This window comes from Papaver somniferum, chromosome 2, assembly GCF_003573695.1.
Source record: "Papaver somniferum cultivar HN1 chromosome 2, ASM357369v1, whole genome shotgun sequence".
Lineage (NCBI taxonomy): Eukaryota > Viridiplantae > Streptophyta > Magnoliopsida > Ranunculales > Papaveraceae > Papaver > Papaver somniferum.
The window spans coordinates 103841248-103858100 of record NC_039359.1 but is presented as its reverse complement, the minus strand read 5'-3'; positions in this window follow the sequence as shown (position 1 = coordinate 103858100).

Here is a 16853-nt window from a genome sequence, read left to right as displayed (position 1 = left end):
TGCTGAAAGATGCGCCATGGTCTGAGATGAAGCTTCATCCAAAGCTTCCTTTGCTTGGTAAAAAGTAGATTGTCTTAAGGAAAATATCGCGTCAAAATGGCACATTATGTTTGCCATTTGGCTAAGGGACAAATCTCGCATCAAATGATGCATTAGGCCAGTTGGGTAGGTGTTGATGGTAGTTTTTAGCTTAGGGTTAAAATCGTAAAGCCTTGCATCTGACGTCACCCTGCAAGGAAACAATATACATTCAATATATTTACATGAAATTTATCCAGACTGGCGAATGTAGCAACCATCCCAAACACTCTATAAATTTCGGCACCTCGCCAATACAAAATCTCACTGAGTACTTTCCTGTGCTATCTTTCCCGGCAGAACCCTTAATATCGGTATGGCACGACGGATTTGTGTTCACTCGCAGCGGAGTAGCATGGACCTCCAAGTACCAAAGTTAAGGCCATCGCACGAAATGCTCAGAAAGAAAGCACACTGCATTCTGTAGGTAAGGATTTTTGTGGAAGCATACAAAATCCAGCCAATTATTGCGATAACTCATAAAAAACTCATAAACCCGACTAATTTGCAAAATTAGGGTTTCGCGCCCCGCGCAGTACACTAGACCCCGTTGGTCGAAAAACTGTGCTTAGCCAAACTAGGCGATTAAATGCTCCACAACACACTGGAAGTGTGGCCACGCCCTAACTTTTCGGGCCCACTTCCTATCGACCAATCAGGTTGCTTTAAATCCGCCACACTCAAACAGAAGTGTAGCCACGCCCATGCTTGGCTGGCCCTCTTACATTAACCAATCAGGTTGCTTCGAACTCGCCACAATGTTGAAAAGAAGGAAACCACACCAGATGGCCGCAAAGCGAACTGGCTTCCCAAAAACACGCCAAACGTGCATACCAAAACACGCCAAATGCGCACATACCAAAGCGCGCCAAACGCGCACATGCCAGAAGCGCCAAACATGGCCACTCGCCACATGCGACATGCCATATAGGCTAATTAGGGTTTCGACAAGCCAAACCCTAATTTAGGCAAGATTTCCACACCAACATGCCAAACTTTCAGTGGCCATAGCTACGCCGCAACCACGCCAAAGGCATGCACGAGCCATGCCGTAATGCCGCTAGCATGCATTAAAGGCGCCACTGCCAACTAAAGGTAGCCATGATTGACGACTACCTTTCCTCCTGAGATGCAATCTCAGATGTCCATGTTCGCCACCAAACTGAAAGACTTATGAAAAATTTTAGGCGACTAGCCGCCAAATCCAGTGGCCATGGCCACGCCAGGCGCCACTTGCAGTACTAGCATGCATGAGCCATGCCAGCCATGCCGCCAAAACTTTGGCCACGACACCAAAATCACAATTTGACCATGGTGCTAAACCCTAAGTTCGACCACAGTGCAAAACCCTAATTTGGTCCTGGCGCGTCTATGCCACTTACGCAACCGTGCCAATGGCATGCACGAACCATGCGATCCATGCCGCAGCATCGGCAGCGCGCGTTAAAGGCGTCACTGCCTACAAAAGGTAGTCGCGATTGATGACTACCCTTCTTTCTGAGATGCAATCTCAGCCATCCAATTTCGCCACCGAACTGATAGACTTGTGGCAACTTTTAGGCGACCAGCCGCCTAAATCCAGCGGCCATGGCTACGCCAGGCACGAGTTGCACGATCCATGCCTTTCATGCCGCAATGCCGCTGGCATGCCCTAAAAAGGCCATTGCGTCATTATTAGGCGCCAACAGAAGGTAGCCATAGTCGACGACTACCCTTCCTCCTGAGATGCGATCTCATCCATCCAAGTTTTCCACCGAACTGATAGACTTGTGGAAACTTTTAGGCGACATGCCGCCTAAATCCAGTGGCCATGGCTATGCCAGGCGCCACTTGCACCACCGTGCCACTGGCATGCACGAGCCATGCCGCAATGCCACTGGCGTACACCAAAACGCCACAACGCCATTTTCAGGCGCCAACAAAAGGTAGCCACAATCAACGGCTACCCTTATTCATAAGATGCGATCTCGGCCATCAAAGTTCGCCACCGAGCCGGCAAGCTCGTGGCAAATTTTAGGCGACCAGCCAAGACGAGCCTAATAGCATCACATGATATTTACCTGCGACAAGCCTCTCAATTTTAACTTGCCACACGTAGCAAAGTGCTACATGTTTTTCACGAAAACACTCGAGATATCAAAACATGTCACAAACTGGGAGATACTCATCAGGGTATTGGTCTGGCGATTTACACCGTGCGGTGTGCAATACACCCGTTACAGGAAAGAGACACTGAGGACTAGCAATAGAGACATTGAGGACAATTCAGACACAAAAATGTGTCTATCAAATACCCCATAATAAGTACAAAAATGTGTCTATCAAACACCTACACAAACATAAAAACACCATAATAAGTACAAAATCAAGCACTAGCAATAGAGACACTGAGGACAATTCAGACACAAAAATATGTCTATCAAATACCCCCAAATTTATTATTTGCTAGTCCTCGAGAAAATCTAATATAAAATGACTACACTTAGCATGTGCAGCAAGCCGTTAAACCGCTAGGTGGCCCTAGCGGCGGAGTGTTGTCTCCGGAGGGTTTACCAGAGGTGTACCCACAAAACCTTTACTCCAGACCCTAGCTATCTACGCGGAAGCTTGAAAGGCACTATAAAATATCCTTGGTTGGAATACAAACATTGACTATAGGAGGAAGTACCCTGATGCGAAATTCCAATTGTTGTACACGAGTTTGCACTCAGCATACTAAAATTCATATATAAGCGACAGAGCTCTACCCAGATAGTTTCTGGACATCATAAGCGGAGTCAACCAATCACATTAAAAGATCAAGAAGATGGATAAAGAGAAAAACATATGTTTAAAGTGAACGGTGTTTCCCATATCTGTCTGAAGGCCTCTGCCAAGATGAACCTATCCTAATGGACTGAGATACCGGTCTGACTAATATCAACACAACTGGCATATACAAGTGGACCAGTGGTCGATAAACCTAACTCTAGGTTAACATAACTGGCATATACAAGGGCACCAATAGTCGACTTTATTTGAATTTATTCCGGTTGGTTTGATGGTCAGGTCTCATTTTTTTTATGGTATCTCAATCACCCTAATTCACCCTAGAAAAGGTAACAAATTGAATCGTGTTCCCCACCAAATCACTTAAGAAATAAAAACAGAATGGATTAGGATTCAACGAGTTATGGCGAAACTGCCATATTTTTTTTTAATTCTAACACCTGAGCTCTGTGATTTTATGAATAGACTCTTTAGATGTTTCCATCTAATCATATTGGTTCCTCAACTCCTACAACCAAGATGTTCCCATCCACTTATATTGGTTAGTGCCGACCTTAATAAGCATAAATTTCTAGGATCTGGAGTTTATTTATTGCAACTAAAAGCTAACAAAAAGGTTTCTTCCCCACCCCCAAACTTAAATCTAACATTGTCCTCAATGTTTCTAATGAAAGAGCAATACCAAAAAGCAAAGTAACATGAGGAATCAGTAAAGAGAGAAGTCGGAAAGATAGTACCTGGGTGAAGAGAGAAATCAAAAACTAATATACAATATACAATCGCCTCGATTGTCAATCAAGGGTAAACAGGGTCCTCCAGAGGGACCTCCTCAACATCACCTGTAGGAAAGGGCTATAAAAAGGGTTTCAATCTCTGACCATTAACCTTCGAATAACTACAACCATCTGGTATCTCGACATCAACAACTCCATGAGGAAAGACAGTGCGAACAATAAAAGGACCCGTCCACCGAGAACGTAACTTCCCAGGGAAAAGATGCAAGCGGGTATCATACAAAAGAACTTTTTGACCTGGAGAAAATGACTTTCTTAAAATATTCTTATCATGCACAAGTTTCATTTTGTTCTTATACTCCTTCGCATTATCGTAAGCATCTATACGAATCTCTTCCAACTCATTGAGCTGGAGTTTCCTATGGGCTCCTGCCTTGTCAAGTGAAAAATTTAGCTGCTTAACAGCCCAATAAGCTCTATGTTCTAACTCAACAGGTAAATGACATGCCTTGCCATACACAAGCCGATAAGGCGACATTCCAATGGGGGTCTTAAACGCAGTACGGTAAGCCCATAAGGCATCAGTAAGCCTAGACGACCAGTCTTTCCGATTAGGATTAACTGTTTTCTCTAATATACGTTTATCTCCCTATTGGAAACCTCTACTGACCACTAGTCTGTGGATGATACGGGGTAGCTACCTTATGTGTAATACCATATTTCTTCATCAAAACCTAAAAGGTCCATTACAAAAGTGCGACCCTCCATCACTAATTATAGCTCGCGGTGTACCAAAACGTGTAAGTATATTATTTTTCAAGAACTCAATCACAACCCTATGGTCATTGGTTTTACACGCAACCGCCTCAATCCACTTAGATACATAGTCTACACGACAAGGATGTAAAGGTTACCAAAAGAATTAGGAAACGGACCCATAAAGTCAATACCCCACATCAAAGACCTCAACAACTAAAATAGGGTTCAAGGGCATCATGTTCCTACGGGAAATGGTTCCTAATTCTGGCAACGCTCACAAGTAACACAGTGACTATGGGAGTCTTTAAACAACGAAGGCCAATAGAATCCACACTGCAATATCTTAGCAGCAGTCTTCTTAGCACTAAAGTGACCCCCACAAGCATGATCATGACAAAAGGAAATAATACTGGACTGGTCACTCTCAGGTATACATCTCCTAATAATCTGGTCTGGACAATACTTAAAAAAATAAGGATCATCCCAAAAAATGCTTCACCTCGGCTAAAAACCTAGAACGATCTTGTTTACCCCAATGTTGGGGCATTCGACCAGTAACAAGATAATTCACTATATTCGCATACCAAGGTGCTTGGGTAACAAAGAACAGTTGTTCATCAGGAAAACTATCCCTAACAGGAGGAGAATCATTAAGGGTATCCACAACAAGCCTAGACAAGTGGTCTGCTACTACATTTTCTGCACCTTTTTTATCTCTAATGTCTAAGGAAAATTCCTGTAACAATAGGATCCATCTAATCAATCTAGGTTTAATATCCTTCTTGGAAAGAATATACTTCAAAGTAGCATGATCAGTAAAGATTATGACCTTAGAACCTAAGAGGTAGGATCTAAACTTGTCTAAGGCAAACACAATAGCTAATAGTTCCTTCTCCGTAGTGGTATAGTTCAACTGGGCATCATTCAGAGTTTTGCTAGCATAGTAAATCACATGAAGTAACTTATTTTATCGCTGACCTAGCACAACACCAATAACATAATCTGAAGCATCACACATGATCTCAAAGGGTAGGTTCTAGTTGGGTGCCTGGACTATGGGGGCGGTAGTGAGTAAATTCTTAAGCTTCTCAAAAGCCTCTAAACAAGCATCATCAAAGACAAACTTAACGTCTTTTGCAAGCAAATTGCAAAGAGGTCTAGAAATCAAGCTAAAATCCTTAATGAATCGACGATAAAAACCTGCATGCCATAAGAATGACCTAATATCTCTCACGGTTTTGGGACCTGTAAAGTTTTAATAAGGTCAACTTTGGCTCTATCTACCTCTATACCCTTCGAAGATACTATATGCCCTAGAACAATTCCTGAATGAACCATGAAGTGACATTTCTCCCAATTAAGCACTAAATTCTTTTCCTTACACCTAGTCAAAACTAATGACAAATGATGCAAGAACTCATCGAAAGACGAACCAAACACTGAAAAATCATCCATAAAGACCTATAAGAACCGTTCTACCATGTCAGAAAATATGCTCAACATACAACGCTGAAAGTTCGCATGGGAATTACATAGCTCGAAAGGCATGCGTCTATACGCAAAGGTACCAAAGGGACAGGTAAAAGTGGTTTTCTCTTGATATTCTGGGGCAATAACAACCTGATTATAACCGCAGTATCCATCTAAAAAGCAATAATGGCTACGTCCATCTAGTCTCTCTAGCATTTGGTCGATGAAGGGAAGGGGAAAGTGGTCCTTCCTAGTGACCTTGTTCAATTTTCTATAGTCAATACAGACACGCCAACCCGTGGTCACCCGGGTTGGGATTAACTCATTATTATAATTCTGGACTACAGTAATACCGGATTTCTTGGGAACAACCTGAACGGGGATGACCCACTTACTGTCTGAAATGGGGTAGATAATGCCTGCATCTAACAGCTTAAGAACCTCGGTTCGAACTACTTCTTTCATATTAGGGTTCAGTCGACGTTGCATCTCCCTAGAAGGTTTGGTGTCACTCTCTAAATAGATCTGATGCATACAATCAGTAGGACTTATACCCTTAATGTCTGCTATGGTCCACCCTAAAGCTTCCTTGTTATTCTGAAGGACGGTCACTAGCCTACTTTCCTGATCACTATCCAAGCCGGATGCTATAATCACAGGTAAAGTTTCAGATGGGCCGAAAAACACATATTTCAGGGAATCTGGTAATGGTTTAAGGTCCAACTTAGGAGGCTTTTCTAACGAAGGAACAAGGGTAGATTTGGAAACGGGTAGAGGTTCGAACTTAGGTTTCCATCCATTACTAGTGTCTATTAAAGGGTTTGAATCTAACAAAGCATTCACCTCATTAATCACATCGTTATCATCAAAATCAATCCCAAAGTGGGCTAGGCATTTCTCTAATGGATCTTCTAACAAAGTGCTTGGTAATAACTCCTCGACTAATGTTCCTATCATGTTCACCTCTTCTATGCTCGAGTCATCTAGTTTAGAGGGTAGCTTACTAATATTAAAAATGTTCAGCTCAATAGTCATATTACCAAAAGACAAATTCATAATACCATTTCGACAATTAATGATCGCATTGGATGTAGTTAAAAACGGACGACCTAAAATCGCTGGTATTTGGTTCTTTGGGTCAGGGAAAGGTTGGGTATCTAGGATAACAAAATCCACTGGATAAATAAACTTGTCGACCTCAATAAGAACGTCCTCGATCACATCACGAGTAATTTTAACGGACCTATCAGCTAACTGAAGTGTCATCTGGGTAGGTTTTATCTCACCAAGTCCTAGCTTAAGGTACACATGGTATGGGAGTAAGTTCACACTGGCTCCTAAGTCAAGCAAATATTTCTCTACACGGTATTTAACTATTGTGCAAGAAATAGTAGGGGACCCTGGGTCTTTATACTTAGAAGTAGTGGTATTCTGAATAATAGAGCTCACATGATTAGCTAGGAAGGCTTTCTTCTGGACACTAAGTTTTCGCTTTCGCGTACACATATCCTTAAGAAACTTGGCATAAACGGGAATCTTCTTAATCGCATCTAACAATGGGAGGTTGATAGTAACCTGCTTAAAAACCTCCAATATATCATTAAAGTTGGACTCCCTCTTAGTTGGAACTAGCAGCTGGGGGAACGGGGCTCTGGGAACAAGGCCGGGCTCAGCAGGACCCTCATTGGTCTCTTTGGAGGCTCTATCAGTCTCCTTATTTTCTGGCTCAGAAGGGTGAACTACAACATGTTCACTATCAGGCATGGCAACCTTATTGTCAACTTTCTTTCCACTCCTAAGGGTTGTTATAGAATTCACATGATTGTACGATTTCTCTCCTTTAGGGTTAGGATCATTTTGACTAAGGAATCTTCCATCTTCTCTTTCACTAAGAAACTTAGCTATTTGGCCGACTTGAAGTTCTAAGTTAGCAAGAGACTGGGAATTATTCTTAAAATTCTGCCTGGTTTCTTCTTGAAAACCATAGTGGATCTTTGATAACATCTCATGGTTATTTGCTAACATAGTAAAGGTTTCTTCTAAGGTGGAGATCTTTTTCTCCTTTTGAAACTGGGGTTAACCTGAAGAGTTCTTAGCATAACCAAAACCCGGGGAAGCTGAGAATTACTAGACTGTCCTTGATTCTGACCCTTTGACCAAGAAAAATTAGGATGGTTTCTCCAACCAGGGTTGTAAGTCTCTGAGTATGGGTCAAACTTTTGACGGTTCTCAAACCTAGCATTGTTATAGACAGCGTGGGCTTGATCTTCACTAACCTGACCTTCCCAAAACGAGTTATTGGGTTCTACTCCACAACTAGACACTTGAGAGGCTCTAAACCTATCATCGGGTTCAACAAGAGACCTATGTTTAGGATGATTCAATTCCAAAGATTCTAACCTTTTAGACAAAGCAGCAAACTTAGCATCAGATCCGAAGCTTGTATCTACCACATTGGTGCTACTTCTATTGACCAAGAGTCTTTTGGTGGGTTCAACACAAGACTCCCACAGTTGGGATTTTTCAGCGACAGCTCCTAAGAAGGTAAAAGCATCATCAGCACTTTTACTAGTGAACTCACCAGCGCACATAGACTCAACCATGGCTTTGGTTGAATAGTCTAAACCATCATAAATAATATCTACGAGTTTCATCTTATCAAATACATGGTGAGGACACTGGGATAGGAGATCATTGAATCTCTCTAAGAACCTATAAAGAGACTCTCCCTCTTGTTGCACACTAGCACTAATTTTCTGCCTAACAGACGCAGTTTTATGCTTAGGGTAGAATTTCATATAGAAAGCAGCAATAAGTTCCTGCCATGTATCAATGGATTCAGATGGTAGGTTATTCAGCCAGGTCTTGGCTTTATCTCTCAAGGAAAAGGGAAACATCTTAAGTTTCAAGACTTCATCAGTAAGGTCTTTTATTCTAATTGTCCCACGAATTTCCTCAAAGTCCCTAATATGAAAATAAGGGTTCTCATCATATTTCCCTAAGAATATAGGGATCATCTGAAGAATACTAGGTTTTATCTCGAAATTAGCCGTAGTGGCTGGCAATTTAATGCACGAAGCTCGGGTGGACCTAGTTTGGAACATGTAATCTTTCAAAGTTTCCATTGCTGGCACAGCTGAAGTACCAGGGGTATTTTCCTCACGAAAATATAGATTCTCAAAACTGAAGTTTCCAAAAACAGGGCTCTCAAAAGAAGAGTCTTCGAGTTCCCTGCTTTCACAAGAAGAACTACTAGGTTTTTCACTAATCAATCGACCTAGATTATCTCTTTTCCAAGCCCGTTTTCTAATGACCTCGGGCAAATACTAGAAAAACAAAAGAAAAAGAAAGAAATCCTGAAAGGAAGGGAAGTTCTATGCAAACACAAACAAGGCTGACTCCACCACAGCAAACCTATTGATTTCTAGCAAACAAAAAGCATGATGGCTCCACTTAGATTGTTTCTAGACCAGCTTCTAATCCTTCGAAAGGGAATTCGTTACAGTTTAAGCAAACCCTTCTGGAATCAATCCGAGTTAAAGTAAGTTGAATCGAGACGAGGGAAGCTCAGTGAAGCTTTGATACCCAAGGCCTCACCGGCGTTACAAGGCGGTGTATTCAACTCACAGAAACCATCATGAACTTTGAAGCATTCTTAAAAGAGTAACCAATATTTTTCGAATGACTTTCCTATTAAGCTCGTTACCCTATAGGTCTCGTTCTAGTCAAATTTTAGGCTTAGGTTCGCGTTTGATTTCGTTTTTCTAAGGCCGGGAAGAAGTGAACGGTGACAAAATCCGAACCCTTATCTTGTATGGCCAGTCCTTGCCCTTTACTAGGAAATTAAAGCAGCCATTTTCAAATCCACAACATATATGCAAACGAAGGAATACAGTAACTCGCTGACAGGGGATTCGCGAGTGTTTCTACAAACTTACCTCCCATACCATACGGGGGATAAACCGTTGTAGTCGATTCGGGTCACGACTCCTATGTCATGTACGAACCCGAGAGGCCGAGGCGATATCGTAATCGCCGTCCTTCTCTGCAAACAATTTATATTTAAACAACCCTTCTGTAGGGTTAAAAAAATAAAGTCCCAAAATCCACAGTCCACAGTCCAAAAATAAAGTGCAAAAGAAAAAGATAATCTAATAGAAATTCTAAAAAAAAAGTTGTCTCTCTCTCTCTTTTTTTTTAATTAATTTTTATTCTCCTTTTCTTTTGCTCCTTTCGCTTTGCTTTTACTCCAAATCTTTAAGTATTCACCAAAACCTTTGGCAAATTTTTCTTTCGCTCTAAATTCCAAAATCTGTAAGGAAAAGACAAAAACCCAAAAAACGTAAAGGAGAACAAATAAAATAAAAATGAAAAACAAAAGAAAACCTATAAAAAAAAATCTAAAAACTCTAGCCTAAAGACAAGTCAGCGTCGGCGGTGCCAAAAATTGATGTGAATTTTAATTGAGTTGTAGTAAAAAGTTCGTTGAGACTTGTGAAAGCAAAAGATTTTAGATTTAATGAAATTTAAAAACAAACAAAACTTAATTCAAGATTATTAGGAATAACCAAAACACTGATTCCACTATCACACATGAATAAATTATGGTAAATAATCCAAAAATCTAATTATCTTTTAAGTCCCTTATTTCTTAATTCACAAATAATCAGGCAAATTCTCAAATATCAATTGTATTCCCTAAGCATAGATTATCAATTGACTAAACAAAGTATAACCTATCAGATTGAATCACAACTAATTAAGAAAATTATGCAAACAATTTAAAACTATGCAAAAGCAGTGACTGGGTGAATTATAAATTATAAATTAGAGAAAATAAAATAGTTACCAATTATTCATGCGTAAATAGCTTCCTCATTGCCTTGGTTGTGGGAGATTTAGCTCATTATCATATTGGAAACACGCTCAAAAGTTGATTTCATTGCTCAAATGGTGTTTACAAATGATGAAAAGGGAGAAATAATTCAAAACCGGGTTTGTAACGCTTATAATTGTTGCAAACCAAAGAACGATACAGAGGATGTGTCACTGTTACTGTAGCTTTAAGACTGTCGCTGAACAGTCGCAATAACTATAGCAAAATAAGACTGCTTCTTGAGGTCTTATGTTCTTCGTGTTCTTCAATGGCAGCAGCAGCAGCAGGTTTCTCTGGTGATTGTATTTCGCCTCTGTGATGTTCCAAATCCTTCCCAAACTCTCCGTAACCCCTTATATGACCCAAGGGACTCTATTTATACCCGAAAGATGCATCGAATCTCCTCCATAACTTCACAAATTCTCGGCAGTGAAAGAAAATATTTTCCGATATTTTTCTTTCCTGTTTTAGCTTCTTACGCGTTTTACAGCTGCAAACTCTCCCTGTTTAACTCTTACACGCCTGTAGCATTCTCCCAGCACATTCCAAACTCTACCAGCAACAGCAGACGCGTGAAAATCTTCCCCCATTTCACGTACTCCCCTGTTTTGCTCCATGACACGATTCATCCAATTCTGATCCAAACGAACACCCAAAACAGGCCTGTTATGAAAAATCACAACTACCCACGAAGTTTCAGCCATTTTATCTCGGTAGAACATCGTCAAAATCTTGATTAAAATATGCCAGTTCACTACAAAGTTTTCCCACCAATTTTTTGTTTTTAAACGAAGGAGAAGGTGTCCCCCTAACCAAACCAGGGGTGCGAATAGCAGGTGGTGCTCTAAGGTTGCAAACAGCAGGTAGTGTACCCCTTAGTAATTGGCTACGCATAACCCTAGGTGCCCCTTAGCCAAATCTGGGGTATGTATAGCAATTCTCCTCCGGGGGTCCATATAGCACTTTTTGAGCAACTTTTTCCACACAAGTGTATTTCTCCAAAAACACCTACACAAACATAAAAACACCATAATAAGTACAAAATCAAGCACTAGCAATAGAGACACTGAGGACAATTCAGACACAAAAATGTGTCTATCAAATACCCCCAAACTTATTATTTGCTAGTCTTCGAGCATATCTAATATAAAATGACTACACTTAGCACGTGCAGCAAGCCGTTAAACCGCTAGGTGGCCCTAGTGGCGGAGTGTTATCTACGAAGGGTTTACCAGAGGTGTACCCACAAAACCTTTACTCCAGACCATAGCTATCTACACAGAACCTTGGAAGGCACTACAGAATATCCTTGGTTGGCATACAAACATTTACTATAGGAGGAAGTACCCTGATGCGAAATTCCAATTGTTGTACATGAGTTTGCACTCAGCATACTAAAGTTCATATATAAGTGACATAGCTCTACCCAGATAGTTTCTGGACATCATAAACGGAGTCAACCAATCACATGAAAAGATCAAGAAGATGGATAAAGAGAAAATTATATGTTTAAAGTGAACGGTGTTTCCCATATCTGTCTGAAGGCCTCTGCCAAGATGAACCTATCCTAATGGACTGAGATACCGTTCCGACTAATATCAACACAACTGGCATATACAAGGGGACCAGTGGTTGATAAACCTAACTCTAGGTCAACACAACTGGCATATACAAGGGCACCAGTGGTCGACTTTATTTGAATTTAATCCAGTTGGTCTGATGGTCAGGTCTTTTTTTTTTTATGGTATCTCAATCACCCTAATTCACCCTAGCAAAGGTAGCAAACTTAATCGTGTGCCCCACTAAATCACTTAAGAAATAAAAACAGAAGGGATTAGGATTCAACGAGTTATAGCAAAACTACCATGTTTTTTTTTTAATTATAACACCTGAGATCTGTGCTTTTATAAATAGACTCTTTAGATGTTTCCATCTAATCAGATTGGTTCCTCAACTCTTACAACCAAGATGTTCCCATCCACTTAGATTGGTTAGTTTCGACCTTAATAAGCATAAATTTCTAGGCTCTGGAGTTTATTTATTGCAACTAAAAGCTAACAAAAAGTTTCTTCCCCACCCCCAAACTTAAATATAACATTGTCCTCAATGTTTCCAATGAAAGAGCAATACCAAAAAGCAAAGTAACATGAGGAATCAGTAAATAAATATTGATATGTTGTGAAAATATGGAGAGGCTGGATCTAGGATTTCACCATTCATCAATACTTATGTGGTTCTAAATTAATTTATATCATACAATTTAAACAATTGATTCGATTCTAAAGTATTGCCAGAATCAGATTCCCAAAACATCAAATGTTAGTCGCAAGTATAACGCATCAAGAATCTAAAACTAAGCATGCATCATCAAGAGAAAACACATTTGATTAATAAGAATCATTTAATTTATTTTTTATCAATGCAATTAATCATATAAAAATATTGCATAAATTTATAAATTAAATATTATCACATAATTCTTGAGATAATGGCTTCCTCCGTCGCCCCAAGGATTGGGTTTAGCTCATCATTAGGAAAACACGCTCAAAATTCATTTTTTATTGCTCAAAGGTGGTGTACAAATGATGAAATGGGAGAAACAATGATGAAACCGGGTTTGTAACAGTTATATGTGTTACAAACTGAAAGAACGATAGAACAGTACTGTCGCTGATTCTCGACCCACGCCTGTGTGTCGTTTCCACTGTTGAAAAACGACTGTCTTGGATGGTCTGTTCTTCGCGTTCTTCACATGAGCAGCAGCAGAAAAGTATTTCTGGTGGTTCTGATTATCGCCTCTGTCTTCTCCAAAACTCTCCCAAACTCTCAGTAACCCTTCTAAGACATCCCAGGGACCTTTTTATACCTCTCGTGCACAATAAATATCCTCCATAACTCAAAATAATTCTCCATTACTCGGCAGTAAAGAGAAAATAATATTCGGATATTTTCTTCCCTGAATTAACATTTTACGTGCTAGAATGATGTGTAAACACTCCAAACACGATCGTACACGCTGTAGGATTGATTCAACACGCCTCAGACACATATAATCTTTCCAAAACAACAAGAAATCTCGTGAAAACTTCTCGCCTGAACGTGTTATCCTGTTTTCTTCTCGTGGAATATCCAGCCAAACTGGATCAAACCAAAGGCCTTTACCAAGCCTGGTAAGCCCAATCACGTCATCCCAAAGAGTTTCAGCCGTTTAGTCTCTTTGATTCCCGTCCAAAATGCGAATCCTACATCTGCTACAGCCTGTGAGCTTTTCCCGCCAAAACGATTTTTGAAATGATGAAGACGGTGTCCCCCTAACCAAACCAGGGTTGCAAATAGCAGGTGGTGCTCTGGGGGTGCAAATAACAGGTAGTGTGCCCCTTAGTAATTGGGTGCTGAGGATGAATTTGGGCTACGCATAACCTTGGGTGCCCCTTAGCCAAATATGGGGTCCGTATAACAATTGTCCTCCGGGGGTCCAAATAGCACTTTTTGAGCAACTTTTTCCACACAATTGTATTTCTCCTAAAACACCTACACAAACATAAAAACACCATAATAAGTACAAAATCAAGCACTAACAATAGAGACACTGAGGACAATTCAGACACAAAAATGTGTCTATCAAATGCCCCCAAACTTATTATTTGCTAGTCCTCGAGCAAATCTAATATAAAATGACTACACTTAGCACGTGAAGCAAGCCGTTAAACCGCTAGGTGGCCCTAGCGGCGGAGTGTTGTCTCCGGAGGGTTTACCAGAGGTGTACCCACAAAACCTTTACTCCAGACCCTACCTATCTACGCAGAACCTTGGAAGGCACTAAAGAATATCCTTGGTTGGCATACAAACATTGACTATAGGAAGAAGTACCCTGATGCGAAATTCCAATTGTTGTACACGAGTTTGCACTCAGCATACTATAATTCATATATCAGTGACAGAGCACTACTCAGATAGTTTCTAGACATCATAACCGGAGACAACCAATCACATGGAAAGATTAATAAGATGGATAAAGAGAAAAATAGATGGTTAAAGTGAACGGTGTTTCCCATATCTGTCTGAAGGCCTCTGCCAAGATGATCCTATCTTAATGGACTGAGATACCAGTCTGACTAATATCAACACAACTGGCGTATACAAGGGCACCAGTGGTCGATAAACCTAACTCTAGGTCAACACAACTCGCATATACAAGGGCACCAGTGGTCGAATTTATTGAATTTATTCCGGTTGGTCTGATGGTCTGGTCTCAAACTTTTTTTTATTTTTTTTGGTATCTCAATCACCCTATTTCACCCTAGCAATGGTGACAACTTGAGTCGTTTGCCCCACCAAATCACTTAAGAAAATAAATATAGAAGGGGTTAGGATTCAACGAGTTATGGCAAAACTACCATGTTCTTTTTTTTAATTCTAACACCTGAGCTCTGTGCTTTTATGAATAGACTCTTTAGATGTTTCCATCTAATCAGATTGGTTCCTGAACTCCTACAACCAAGATGTTCCCATCCACTTAGATTGGTTAGTGCCAACTTTAATAAGCATAAATTTCTAGGCTCTGGAGTTTATTTATTTCAACTACCCACCCCCAAACTTAAATCTAACATTGTCCTCAATGTTTCTAATGAAAGAGAAATAACAAAAAGCAAAGTAACATGAGGAATCAGTAAAGAGAGAAGTCGGAAAGATAGTACCTGGGTGAAGAGAGAAATAAAAAACTAATATACAATATACAATCGCCTCGATGGTCAATCAAGGGTAAACAGGGTCCTCCAGAGGGACCTCCTCAACATCACCTGTAGGAAAGGGCTATAAAAATGGTTTCAATATTTGACCGTTAACCTTCGAAGAACTACTACCATATGGTGTCTCGATTTCAACAGCTCCATGAGGAAAGACAGTGCGAACAATAAAAGGACCCGTCCACCGAGAACGTAACTTCCCAGGGAAAAGATACAAGCGGGTATCATACAAAAGAACTTTTTTACCTGGAGAAAATTACTTTCTTAAAATATTCTTATCATGCACAAGTTTCATTTTGTTCTTATACTCCTTCGCACTATCGTAAGCATCTGTACGAATCTCTTCCAACTCATTGAGCTGGAGTTTCCTATGGGCTCCTGCCTTGTCAAGTGAAAAATTTAGCTTCTTAACAGCCCAATAAGCTCTATGTTCTAACTCAACAGGTAAATGACATGCCTTTCCATACACAAGCCGGTAAGGCGACATTCCAATGGGGGTCTTAAACGCAGTACGGTAAGCCCATAAGGCATCGGTAAGCATAGACGACCAGTTTTTCCGATTAGGATTAACTGTTTTCTCTAATATACGTTTTATCTCCCTATTAGAAACACGCTCAAAAGTTGATTTCATTGCTCAAATGGTGTTTACAAATGATGAAAATGGAGAAATAATTCAAAACCGGGTTTGTAGCGCTTATAATTGTTGCAAACCAAAGAACGATACAGAGGATGTGTCACTGTTACTGTAGCTTTAAGACTGTCGCTGAACAGTCGTAAATACTATAGCAAAATAAGACTGCTTCTTGAGGTCTTATGTTCTTCGTGTTCTTCAATGGCAGCAGCAGCAGCAGCAGGTTTCTCTGGTGATCGTATTTCGCCTCTGTGATGTTCCAAATCCTTCCCAAACTCTCCGTAACCCCTTATATGACCCAAGGGACTCTATTTATACCCGAAAGATGCATCAAATCTCCTCCATAACTTCACAAATTCTCGGCAGTGAAAGAAAATATTTTCCGATATTTTCTTTCCTGTTTTAGCTTCATACGCGTTTTACAGCTGCAAACTCTCCTTTTTTATCTCTTACACGCCTGTAGCGTTCTCCCAGCACATTCCAAACTCTCCCAGCAACAACAAACGCGTGAAAATCTTCCCCCTTTTCTCGTACTCCCCTGTTTTGCTCCATGACACGATTCAGCCAATTCTGATCCAAACGAACACCCAAAACAGGCCTGTTATGAAAAATCACAACTACCCACGAAGTTTCAGCCATTTAATCTCTTTAGAACATCGTGAAAATCTTGATTAAAATCTTCCAGTTCACTACAAATTTTCCCAGCCAATTTTTTCTTTTTAAACGAATGAGAAGGTGTCCCCCTAACCAAACCAGGGGAGCAAATAACAGGTGGCGTTCTAAGGGTGCAA